Source organism: Capsicum annuum, chromosome 10, assembly GCF_002878395.1.
Source record: "Capsicum annuum cultivar UCD-10X-F1 chromosome 10, UCD10Xv1.1, whole genome shotgun sequence".
NCBI classification, from domain to species: domain Eukaryota; kingdom Viridiplantae; phylum Streptophyta; class Magnoliopsida; order Solanales; family Solanaceae; genus Capsicum; species Capsicum annuum.
The window spans coordinates 68,162,710-68,176,503 of NC_061120.1; the positions used below are offsets into that span (position 1 = coordinate 68,162,710).

General features: G+C 32.7%; 1 long non-coding RNA gene and 2 pseudogenes across 2 annotated transcripts; 2 read left to right on the top strand and 1 right to left on the bottom strand.

Moving 5' to 3' along the window:
* Window positions 1–364: 364 nt before the first annotated feature.
* LOC107845905 lies at window positions 365–3,068 on the top strand (annotated as a pseudogene).
* Window positions 3,069–4,852: 1,784 nt separating this feature from the next.
* Window positions 4,853–13,517, bottom strand: LOC107845907. 2 transcript variants are annotated; one of them, XR_007045706.1, is made up of 5 exons: window positions 13,216–13,517; window positions 6,305–7,909; window positions 5,237–5,446; window positions 5,084–5,175; window positions 4,853–4,937 (listed from the first exon to the last, which is right to left on the bottom strand). It is a non-coding gene; the product is annotated as an uncharacterized LOC107845907 (long non-coding RNA). The 2 variants fall into 2 exon arrangements; XR_007045707.1 differs by having other exon boundaries at window positions 4,855–4,933.
* On the top strand, window positions 11,832–12,494 carry LOC107845906 (annotated as a pseudogene).
* Window positions 13,518–13,794: the final 277 nt, after the last annotated feature.

Genomic DNA, 13,794 nt, shown 5'->3' on the forward strand with positions numbered 1-13,794 from the left:
CTCAAGGACTTCTTAATTATTTCTATCTTATTTATTGAAAATATAGTTATTTCTGTTTTATTTATCGAAAATACTACTAGTTCTATTGTATCTTCAGTATTTTTTATATTTTATAACTTTTGTGTAATTTTTTCACTTCCTTTTATCCAATCAAAGTCTAAACAACTGTATATCATATTTGGAAAATCCTTCGAAGCCTACTTGTTCCCTGACTTAATAAAACAGTTGCTTTAAAAAAAATATATTTTTTGAAAATTAATAAAAAAAAAAAAATAATATTGTATTAAATGCATCGAAAAGAGTACAAATGATTTAGAGCCTCAAACATACTAAAATAAAATTATAAATTTGCTTTTGACTTGAAATGCAAACGAGCTCTGGCAAGTCTTCAAAATTATGGGGTATAGCTTCATCAAGCTCTGAAAATATTAAAACTAGTGACAACATGATCGTTGTGAAAGGTAAACCAAATATAAGAAAATTTACACAACATCACAAAAAATTATATTGTATATACATAGTCATATTTTTTAAAAAAATTATAAAATGTAACTGTATTTGGGTCGTATAAATGGTGATGATTGCTTATTCTATTTGATCAAATTGATAGATTTGAAAACCTTCCCATTCTTTGGATTTTATCAATCAGATGAAAAAAAAAAAAGAACAAAATTCAAATCTTACCTTACATTAATCTTTTTTATCTATCTCATAACTCATAATAAAAATTAGATTATTGTTTGGTATATTTATCTATTGTAAATAACTGAATGTAAATCATTAAAATAGTTGATGATTAACTTTAAAAAAAAAAAGACTTATCTTTTTTACTAAGATGATCAAAAATAACAAAAACATAATACACACATGTCCTAATTTTTTCATGCATTTTCAACTGATACTCGCCACATGATATCCGATACAATTCTTTCACTTAATACAATAATTATAGCTAAATTTCATAGATATGCATACTATAGCTACACCTCATAATTATACTCTAAACTATACCTATACGAAATTTTTCCAAAATTTTACCCACAGTATATGGGGCAAATCGAGTAACATCCACTACATTGGCCCTGACCTGCTTTTCCTAGGTTTAGATTTTGGGCCTGGAAAGTCTCGGTGTTCAAAAGGGATAAAATACACAGATGGCGTCCGTAGGTGGTGGTTTTGCTTTTTTGCTCTCCATAACAAAAATCCTATAAAATCAATTTTTTTTCTTTTTCTATGTATAGTACAAATATTTATTTGCCCCTCTGTATTTTAAATATTTTTAATATAACTCTCCATATATTATAAAATAATAAAGAACAAAGAAGAAAAGTCACTACAACAAATTTGATTATCAAGGACGAATAATTTTGTCACTTATACATCATATTTCGTCACAAAAGATTTAGCGTGACGAAAAAAAATTCGTCAATCAATCGTCTCCAAAAGTGGGTGGCTAAATGTATACAAAAACGATTTAGTGTTTCGTCGCTAAAAAATTTAAATTAGCTACAAAAGAAAAATTAGTCCCAAAATGTGTAACATTTATGACGAATTTGTTTATCATAAAAATAATTTTTTTGTAGTTGATGATATGATTTTGTCACTAAAAGGTTAATAATACCGACAAAACTTTATTGTCCCTAATTAATTAGTTCAATCAGCGACAACACCAATTGTCTCTAGAGTTATATATATTTCATCGTTGAACAAATGTATTTCATCACTAATGATAATTTTTTTGTGTACAACAAATATTTTCGTCTTTAATGTATTAATTTAATGACCAATTTGTTATTATAATAAATGTTAATAATTCATAGTTAAATCTACCATATTGTCATTAAAAATAGTATATTTTTTTTTACCGATGATATAGAATTGTCATTAAATTGTTATGATTACTGACAATTACGATTGCCATAAAATACAAAATTAATTTGTATCAAATAAAAAGGAAGAAATTGAGACAAATGCATTTGTCACTAAAAATAATCAAAATTTTGACAAACTAGTTTATTTCGTGACAAAAATATTTATCTTGAAAAGTCTAATTTAATCGTTGCTAAAAATTACTTTTGACAGTAAAATCTTTTGTCACTAATTACAAAAAAAATGCTTAATTATTTCATAATGATATTATTTTTTAAATTAGAATTTAATAAATTGAAAATAAATTATAAAACATGTCAGATAATGATAAAATTCATCCACAATCAAATAATTAAGAAAACTAAAAGTGTACCAAGGTAATATCTCCTTATAGGACAAATAAAACTAAAACAAGTCCAATGACGATGTAACTGAAATATAGTACTAAATATTACTACTATCCTAAACTAAGACAAATATGTAGAGGTTTCTTCCTAAGTACCAATAACATGTTGAGCTTGCAATTAGTCTTTATCCAACTCTTACTTTATACCTGTGGAAAAGTGAAGAAAATTATGCAAGCACAAGTTATATTATTGCTAAAATCAGCCCGCACCCATATGGAAATACTAACAATTCAGAATTTTAAATAGCTTAATACTTGACTTGTTTACTTTATTCAGGTAAATTGCAAATAAGAAAAAGTGTCACAAAGGCATGATAGTTTTACAACAATCTTCTCCCCCGAAGGCCGTCTCTATCAGGTTGAGTACGCAATGGAGGCTATTGGAAATGCAGGTAGTGCTATAGGCATCTTGTCCAAGGATGGGGTGGTGTTGGTAGGTGAAAAGAAAGTAACATCTAAGTTGCTTCAGACCTCAACATCAAGTGAGAAGATGTACAAGATTGATGATCATGTGGCATGCGTTGTAGCTGGAGTTATGTCTGATGCCAACATATTGATCAACACGGCCATGGTCCAAGCTCAGCGCTATACATTCTCTTATCAAGAACCCATGCCAGTTGAACAACTTGTTCAGTCAGTATGTGATACCAAGTAAGGTTCTACACAGTTTGGTGGACTTCGTCCCTTTGGCGTTTGATTTCTCTTTGCAGGTTGGGATAAAAATTATGGCTTCCAACTATACATGAGCGACCCAAGTGGAAATTACAGAGGTTGGAAAGCCGCAGCAATTTGAGTAAACAGCTAGACAGCTCAATCAATTCTTACGCAAGATTACAAGGATGATATCACAAGGGAAGAGGCCGTTCAAATTGCTCTTAAGGTACTTAGTAAGACATTGGACAACACTAGCCTCACTTCAAAGAAACTTGAACTTGTTGAGGTATTTCTCTCTAATGGTAAAGTTAAGTATCAAGCATGCTCTCCCGACACTCTGAACAAAATATTGGTGAATGCTGGACTGACTCAACCTGCAATAAAAGAATCCCAGACCAATATCTTTGGATCGGGATTTGACATCGAATCTATCTACACCATGTCTGGTATATTGTACTAAAACTAAGTGGTGGATTTGTGTTTTATTACAATTGCATGCATATTTTTGTCAAACGCTTTGGATTTTGTATTTTGTTTCAAATTAGTTCATCATTTGTTGTTATCATGGTACTTAACAACTTTAAAAATACTTAGTAGTTGGAAGGGAATTGGTAACATAGGAAGGAAGGATATCTGGTGGAAAACTATTCCAGCATGCATATAGTGGACACTATGGAAGAATTCATCATTTGTTAGATGATGAATCTTCTAGTGTGAATACTATGTTACCTTTATCTCAAAAAAAATTGTAGTGAATTGTTCTTATGTTCAGAGTGATACACACAGAAGAGGGAGGTGTACCAACAACTATTAGGAGACATAGAAGGTGCTCATCCAACAGGTAATAGTTTGCATGTTCTCAAGGAAGAGCTATAAATGGAGCAAGAATTACGGTCAGACTCTCGAGTAATGTCAACTGTCAAAGGTGTAAAGTACGCTAAGGGAAGAAAAATGAGAGTTGGTTAGATTGACTTTAGATATTAGGAGGCATTAGTTGTAGTCGCAGATAGTTAGAAAAAAATGAGATGGAATGAAAGTAAAAAGTATTTTCTAGAGTTTTTCATTGCCAGTTGGTGTGATTTTGGTAATCCTTATCATGTCAATCTATTATAAAAGAAAAAGGCTTTAGAACTCAAAAAGACAGTTAAACTGGATAAATCATTTTGTTAAGAATGTAAATTATTTACTTATCTATTATAATATAAATAACATATTTGGTATAAACTATAAAATCTCGTTAAACATAGAAGTTTTAGTAGGTGAAATAGAAATATACCTAAAGTTGGCATTCTAATGGAGTTCTTTCTCCACTGCATCATTAAAAAAATGCAAAGTTAGATAGCAAATGCTACATAGTTTATATATTTAATAAAGCAAAATTAAACAGGACTTATAATATAAATTTGCATTACTTCTAACCTTGACAGCGATGGACTAACAAGAAGCTGTATTTTCTTAAGCATTTCTTCTTGGCGTGTTGCTACAGTATTCAACTAAAAATTTAATGCTTTAATCTGCAACTACTAGTCTTGTATCTGTGATTGATGGCTTTCTACCACAGTTTCAACTGCATTTAATCATTTTTGTAACTCATTTTGGGCACTAGCAGCTTCCTGTTTTGCCTTTTTGAGGGAGTCTTCTAACTCTGTCGTTCTCCTTTGTGTTGCCCTTGTAGTATTAGGTTTAGGACCATAACCAATACCTTTTATGTACCCCGATTTTGTACTAAGCACAACATCCACAATTTCATCAATAGTCATGGAAGACTCTCCAGAAGTATAAAGATCTTTTAAATCTTTCATATTGTTCTGCATAAAATAATAACACAAAAAAGAATACATGAAGAATATTAATCATACAAATGTAATGGTATGTTACTAAAATATTAATTTCTTAAATAGTTAGTCTCAGCTTCTTCAGATGGCCAGCCTATTTCACTTGTGTAATGAGATGCTTGTAGAACTCAATTCTGTCAGGCTCTACATCTTCATGTTCCTTTTCACCCTGTCTAACAAGAAAACAATATGAAATAGTATTTAGAGGTATCTGAAATGAGATACAACTGACATACCTAGTCTCTTATTTATCAAACAACAAAATATTAAATAGTATCAAAGTGTCAGTAGTAAAAAGAATTAAAATGGTATAACTTACAATTCTACACGAGCTGTTACAAATGCTTATGATCCCATGAAATGATTAGATTTAAGCTTAGCTCGATTGACCTTGTTTATTTCACATCGTTTCTGCAAAGAAAAATAAAAACATCATAACGTAAATAACGAGAATAACATGAATATAAATTACCTTGTGCTCTGGATCGTTCCACATGTCACAAAGCTTATTCCAATTTTTTGAGGTCAACTATTCAACTTCCATTTTACAAGCTTCTTCCACGGATCGTGCACTTTCAAATTTTTGTTTTAACTTGTACTGCCATTGCCGGGTTTTATTTTTCAGAATATCCTCACAGCTATCTTTCACATAATGCTCGTCCAAATTAATGTAAAACCTCTCCTAAAAACAAATAAGTATTGAAGAAACACATTAAACAATCAAAATCTCTTTTAGATTAAAATTATAATCATACCATCTGTTAACATACTAGTAACTTAAAACTCTAATGACCTTAAAAACATACATCGCAGTTCAAGAAATTTGTACCCATGATTTGAAATCTATAGGTTCAGATTATAGTCCTTTTTAAGTTACTGGATTCCAAATTATTAATTTATACATATTAAATAGATTTACAGAGTTTGGACCAAAGTTTCTCGGATTGATCAAACTCATACCTTTGTATTTGGCTCTGGCCCCGACCACCTATGGTGGCTCATTGATCTAAAAAATCTTGGTATATATTTAGTTGTCATACTTGAACTATGTAAATTTTAGTTGATTGATATATTGTAATAAAAATGAATGACAACTGAAGTTGGATTACTTAAATGAATAGCTAATGTGATAATAGATTAATTTTAGAATAGCATAAATGCAGAATGCAGGTCTTGTATTTTCAAACTAGTGTTATGTGTCTCATAAGATGGACATATATTGATAGACATAGTGGAAGTCATTTTGGACTCCTATATAGTAGATAGCCAAAAAAAGGTATTTTATCTTGACGTCTTCGGAATGCATATGAACCTGGTAGTCTGTGATTTTGGAAACTCTGAAGTCTTAGTTCGAAATATGTTGACTTGGAATTGGACAAGTCAATACCATTTGAAATATTTACAGTTGATTTAAAATCCAAGTACTTCATGAAATGCACCTTAGTTACTTGTTCAATACAAGAAACTATCAGCATTTATTTCTTCTGTATCTTAAAAATATGATAGGCCTACTATGTATTGAGAGGATATAGAGGCTTACATGATGTTAGGCCTTCAATCTTTGATGTGATGGTCATATGACTAGCTACATCAGCCATCTGTGCATACTACAACAACAACAACAACATACCCAGTATATTCCCACCAATGGGGTCTGGGGAGGGTAAGTGTATGCAGTCCATAACACCACCTCAAATGTGAGATAGAGAGGTTGTTTCCAATACACCCCCGGCTCAAAATAAAACATACATACTATAAAAAATAGTGATATTACTAACAAAAAATACGATGAGATTTACTCAAGTCAAAATTGTTAATACAGGCTTCTTTTCATTAGAAGCTTCTCTATTTCAGCCAGAAGTATAAGAATATGGGGTTACTGGCAATGAGCAAGTTAGAAATTTTGCTAAGGGGGTTCAAGAATTATTATGTACGTACTTAAAGTAATTTGTGACTTATATATGCTATATTTTTCGACAAAGAGTGTTCAACTTTTTGATATTGTCATAGTCAAATGAGGATTAATGCACATTACATAATATTTACAGGAACAAGGCATCACAAGATTCGTCAGTAGTAAATACAGAAAGAAAACATTTTCAGAACTTCGTACTTATTCAAATATAACAAACTACAGCTAACATCAATTGGTAACCTGTAAGAGAGATGCTAGGGGTGAAATGATGGAGGCTTCAATATAATAGAAATAAAAAAAAAAGAACTATGTTTATAGGACTATCCACATCTGTGTTTGATCCTCCAAAAGTAATGAATAGAGGATCTGACATGGTGGTTACAACAACATTTGGAGATTCCAAGCAGCATAAAAGAAAAAAAGTAGTATTTTATGACCACAGGAATCAAGGAGGTAAGAAATCAGATCTTAAAGACATTAGACAATTGCTACTCCATGAATCCAAGTAAGAAGTATATTTTTTGGCTTATGTTTTGGACAATGATTTTAAAAACAAGACCTAAACTGCACAATAATAAGCTAAGTAGTTCAGACTCTTCACTTTCGGAGCCACACAAACCTAGACCTCAAACTACATGGTAGACGAGGCATTGCCTATGATGCATCACACAGACAAATATAAGAAAGATCTTTGACCTATAGCACACATGAAAACATCAAATATGATGAAGCATGAGCAAATGTGCCACTTTCTGGAGCTTTCCAGCCACTATGAAACTTTCCAGGGACTTTAATTCCCTTATGCATATGATCAGAGACAGAACCAAAGTCATATACTTTTATATTCATTTCCTTCTCTTCTATCTGAGCATACTAATCTTATGTTTAATATTACTTTATCACAGTTGCTCCAAAAGAATATTACTTTAATGATATCACTGTTTGTCATGTAACAAATCTTAAAAGAGTATAGAATACTTACTTGGCATCTAATTAGTGCTGCATCTTTGTCCTCTCTTGTAAGTTCCTTCCACTTATTTAGAAGTAGAAGAAAATTGCGAGCAATTATTCCTAATTCATTGGGTAGTTTGGCTGATTGAATTGGCTTTATTGGCCTTCCTTTACCAATCAGGATCTCTATTTTCATTTTGCTTCCCATGGCCTTCTTCATTTTTTCAAGACCTTTCCCTTTAGTCTTTCCACGACCTTTTCTAAGTCTAGCGGAATCATCTGACGATAAAAAAAACATCAATTCAAATACCAACTAAGTCTAAAAATGACAGAGTATATATATAGATATATTTATGAAACAACAACAAACCACATTGATTAGAAAAGAAGTAAAGAACATATCCAGTCTGCTTTTGATAAACTGCTGAAAAGAATAATTAAGATGAAACAATAATTTTAAGCCTCTTTCAATATTTCCATGTACCAGATAGTAAAATATGTTCTAGAGCACTTGAAATATTACAGCATAGCAATAAGATGAACCTCACAAAATTAGTTTGACAGCACTAGACCATCTACATATCATCTATACATTTTCATTGCATAGTTAATAGAGAATGGAAGAGGTAGAATGTGTACTATTTACATACAGGTTTCAATCTTTTATTAGTAGAAAACCTTATTCTTTACATTTGTACGATTCGTGACCTCCCTTCTGTTATCTAGATTCACCATACAACCACTCGACTTTGTGCTCTGGCGGCTTCTTTTATTCTCATTTTTGTAATTTGAGAATTTTGTACTACACCCCTGGAACTCTTTGCAAATTGAATTCTGGCTCATACCTATTCTCACAACAACATTCATTTTACCACTGCTCACAACCCTTCTATACTGGCCATTTCCAATTCTTTCACTAGGATTTGAGACCAAATTTGAGGATACATGTCCATTGGTTCTTTGAGGAACCAAATCTTTTATTTGTACATTATTCGGAAGAACCTTTTCTTTATTAGTTTCACCGGGAACGGACAACTAAGAAACAGAACTTCCAGTAATCATTTTAGGGATTATAGTTTTCTTATGGGCTTGAACAGGAACCTTGGACATATTAGCTTGCTTTGCTTCTACGTTTGGAATTATATTTATGTTATCTGGGGTTTTCTCTTTATTTTCTCTCTCAGTTTCCCTTTCTTCGTAGGGAATTGAAGAAGATCCTACATTCAATTTACTTGAGGAAGATTTCCAAACTTCTGATTCCCTACAAACATTTACCTTCATCCTTGATGCTCTTCTAGTAATATAACTTTTCCTCAAACTTACTCTTAGAGATGATAATAACCCAGTAAGCACCTCCAAGTTAAGTGTTATCTCCTTCTCTTCTCGCCCCACAAATTTCAATCATTGAAGCGATTGAAAGATATTTGGAAGAGCACCAAAGAAGAGTGATAATATGAAGTATTAAAGAGATTGCCCAAACTTATGATGTCTTGAGTGACCCCGAGAAGCGTAAAATATATGGTCAATATGGGGAGGATGCTCTTAAGAAAGAAACGGGTGGTGGAGGTGGGGACATGACCCATTTGATATATTTTAATCATTCTTTGGTGGTGGTGGAAGCCTATTTGGTGGTGATGGAAGTAGCAAAGGAAGAACCTTGAGGTCGTGCTTCCTCCAAAACCCAAACAGCAAGTGTCTGGCATAAAATTAGACGAGTACGAGGAGACTACTTTGCATGATGTGAACATTGAGGATGAGATGCACAGTAAGCAGCAAGCTACCCAAGAGGTATATGACGAAGATGATGATATGCATGGTGGTGGTGCATGGCTAAGTTCCACGGACTCTTCACTTTTGATGCCGCACCCGTGTCGGATTCTTCAAAAATACACTAGTTTTGGCGAATCCGACACACACCCATTGACATTTTTGAAGAGTTCGAGCAACATAAGTGAGAGTCTAATAGGCACAGTAGTAATTTGGTAGTGTTCTGGTATTTGTGCTATCTTGTGATAGGGGGTAGATTACTAAAGGGTTTGGTTATTTTTCTTATGCAAACTAACACTACGAGCAGAATTTTACTACTCGACTATTGTAAGTGTGCTTACATTATTACGCAAAAAAAATGATAATAACCTAGTAATTTGACAAAGTACTGGACCAGGCACTTCAAAAGACTTTTTTCCACAGGCTTCAGATGTAACGGTGCTTGAAGAATCACAAACACACAACTCTTGCTTGTAACACTGTTCACCATTCTCTGATGTAATGCAATTGCTTATTGAATGGATTTTGTCACTATAGACAGCCAAAGAATTCGAGCTAATATTTTTGTCCCTGGAACTGGGAGATGGACTTTGACAAGCAGAATATGATTTTGTTTTGCTGGTGTATGATCGAAATAAAAATAGGTTTTCTTGTCACAATTTGTTGTAATTTTATTTTAGTTTGTTGTTTTTAGGTTGCAAATATACACTATGGGAATGGGATGGTGACTCGGGATAGATATGTGTTGGAGAGTGAGTTTAATTACTGTACCAACCTCAACACTACTCAGTTCTTGAGGAAAATTATTGATATTGAAAAGCCAGACTTGATTGTATTTACTGGTAACAATATTAACTTCCCCTTCTGTTATTATCGGAGTTCAAAACTACATGAAGTATCTATTAATTGTTCTTTCCTTTTCTGAACCATTGGAAACTATAATAAATATATACATGGCACTATTTCATCATGGGTATGAGACAGGAAGAGAGTTAATATTTTAGCATTACAAGTGGTGTGGGTACAATATTTTGAGAGATGATTTCCCAAACATGCACAAAGTCTTATCCCAAAAGGATTTGTCAATCCAACAAATTCAAAAGATACAAGGTGAAGAGGTTTTTTGGGACATGGGTTCAAGAGGAATTTCCATAACTCGGAGGTGATTGAGTTCCAAAGATTGCTAGATTTGCTTCACAAATAATGTAATCAATCGATAGCCATGATGGCTGGAGGTGGGTGTTGGGAAATAATTGAGTTGTATTTGTTAATTCTTTTTATGAAAAACATTTTGGGTAGGGAGGTGATCTCATTTTCATATAATCTAAATGGACGGAGGGAGTGATATGGTATTAACTAACTATTACTATGGTTAAGCATATATCTTTTTCTTGTAAGGGCCGTTGATAACTATTACTATGTTGAGCTCTTTTGGTCTTTTTTTGCCTACATCTGGCTGTGTGTTCTCCCTCCCATTCAAATAACAACCCTATGTGATGGCCTAGACATGAATACTGCATGTGTAGTACATCTGCTAAATAATAAACGATGGATGTGAACATTAATCATATACTATAAACAAATATAATATGTCGTTTATCTAACAAGAGTGTTCCAACATTGGCCCCGTGTGATGTAGTATAATACAAGTTACCTTTTTCGAAAAAATATATATATTTGACTTGAATGTATTACAAGTATTAAGAACGGGAGTAGTTCTATTCGATTCATCTGGTGATTGAGTTGCTTGAATAGTTCCCCTGGTAAATGTAGTTTGCCTAAGGACACCCCCTTCGGGTGCCATTGATTTGCTAAATTCTGCTCAAAGCAATATTAATGAGATTTTAAATAAGAAACAACACAGAAGCTACGTTCCAACATAAGTAAGACTATTATATAAAACAAAAAATAACTGCAATATGATAAGTAGTTTAATTGGAAAAAAAGAAATACAAAATAAAAGCAGAGAACTTCTAGAACCTCTTTAACCTTGAGTGCTTCACCTTATCCATTTACATTGTTGTTGGGAAACAGCTGAACCGGAACAATAATTAATGAATTTATGTTTTTAAATTTATGTTTTCTACCCTCCCCAGACCCCACTAGGTGGAAATATACTGGGTTTGTTGTTGTTGTTGTTGTTGTATATTTTCAATTATGTATATTGGCTTTAAGTTATTATGATTTACCATATCAGCATAAGCCGTGTTTTCTGTACTTAGACAACTTTTCGGAGGATCAAAAGATTTCAGCGTAAAGGTTGTATCAACTATTGGCTGCTGAAGGTATTATATCATTGGAAGGTAACCAATGAGAGGAGACAATAACGATGGAGATAGGGGAACATTATCTGCACGATTTATCTATATCTAATGCTCTTTTACCAACCCAATAAAGCTTATGAGCTTCTCTTACACTGCTCAAATTTCTAACAATGGTTATAGCTTTCTCAAATCTCTACACTGAATCTAGTCTCAAGTCCGTTAATGACCATCTTTCTGGAAAAACTTTTATCTCTGGAGATCAATTGATAAAGGATGATATTAAGGTGTATGGGGAAATTTTGGAGCAACCTAGTTCAGATAGTTATCCCAATGCTAGTAAATGGTACCAAGCTATTTTGCTAAACTTGCATCAAGTTTTCTTGGAAAAGTTGTTGGTGTGAGATTTGGAAGCCAAACTGCTCCTGCTATAGCTGCACCAGCTAAGGAAGCTGTTAAGACTTCCGATGATGACATCGATCTCTTTGGAGAAGAGACAAAGGATAAAAAGAAGGCAGGAGAAGCAAGGGAGGCTACGAAGGCATCTACCAAGAAAAAAAAGAGTGGGAAGTCATCCGTTCTTATCGACTTTAAGCCTTGGGATGACGAAACTAAAGAAACTTGAGGATGTTGTTCGCAGTATTGAGGTGGAAGGTCTTCTCTTGGGAGAATCCAAATCGGTCCCGGTTGGCTATGAGATTAAGAAAAAGCAGATCTTGCTTACCATCATTAATGAACTTGTCTAGGTGGATACTCTAATTGAGGAACGTATAACCTTAAAGCCTATCAACGAATACGTGCAAAACTATGATATTGTTGCCTTCAACAAAATTTAAGGTCAACATACCAGGGAATTTTGTAAGTCTCGCACCTTGTAAGGCTATAATTTTGCTAGTTTTCAAGTTGTGATACTTTATTACTAATGTTTTGTCTTTCCATCTCTATTCAAGTACGTGTAGTCTTGAAAAATGGGTATTTAACTGTGAAAAAAAACTATATTCCAATGTCTCTGCAATAATTTCACAATGTTGAGGGTTTTGCAACTTGGAAATGATAAAGAACTTCGATACGCAAGTTTTTTCTTTTAGAGATCTCTTCAAGTTAGTAAAACTACAGAAACTAGGAGCCGTTCTCTCACTGGAGTTTGACGAGATGGAAGAGATAATCACACACCTCACGCTAAGAATGGGGGGACTTAGGGAAACATCCTTCTGTATTTACTATAATTTTCATTTGGAAAAAGATCTAAACCTTCTGAAGCAACCGTTAGGTTGTGACCATCTCAACAAGTTAGATCTAATCGGACATATCAATAAGCTACCAAAACACCACTTCTTTTCATAAAGCCTCACCAAGTTAACAAAAATTAGCTAAACATCTTTTGTTAATCCATTTCTAAGTAACTAGTAACTAACAGGATTTTCTAATAATCTGTTGCTAAATAGGATTCACCACTAAGTGTCAGACACCAATTAACAAATCATTTGATATATGATTGTTGAATGCAATTATTTATCTAATTTTATTCAAAGATAAAGTATGAGAACCAATACATACCTAGTTTTCTTGTTCAAATTCAAAAATTTTGATTCACTTTCCAGTGAAACTCCTTTTGTTTTCTCATATATATGGTCATTTTCCTGAACTTTTTTTGGAGCTAAAAACCTAAAAAAAAATAAGCAGCCGAAAATGGTTTCTTCTCCATTTTCCCTCATAGTGCCTCAGATCAACTGACAAAATGTAGAAGTTTGAGTATTGCTTGATGTTTTTAGCAAAGACCTTGTTCAAAAGGCTAAAACAAAAAGGGAGTTTTGGTAAAGTTGGTCTGTTTTTTTTGTATTAACCAATTGAGAATATGATGGAAGATGGTCAGTCTTACTACACTATCATACATGAGTTAATAAATCTATAGTTTTACCAACAATTTTCTATAAGTTACTAAATCTATAGTTTTACCAACAATTTTCTAGAATTCAGCCTTATAATTAATTAAGATACAGAAGTTTTTACTTAATTATAATTAAATATGATTAGTTATAAATAAATATTTTTAAAAGAGAAATTATGGGTAAACTAATGGGTCGTTTGGTATAAGGTGCTAAAGCAAACAATACCGGGATAAAAAAATTTAATGCA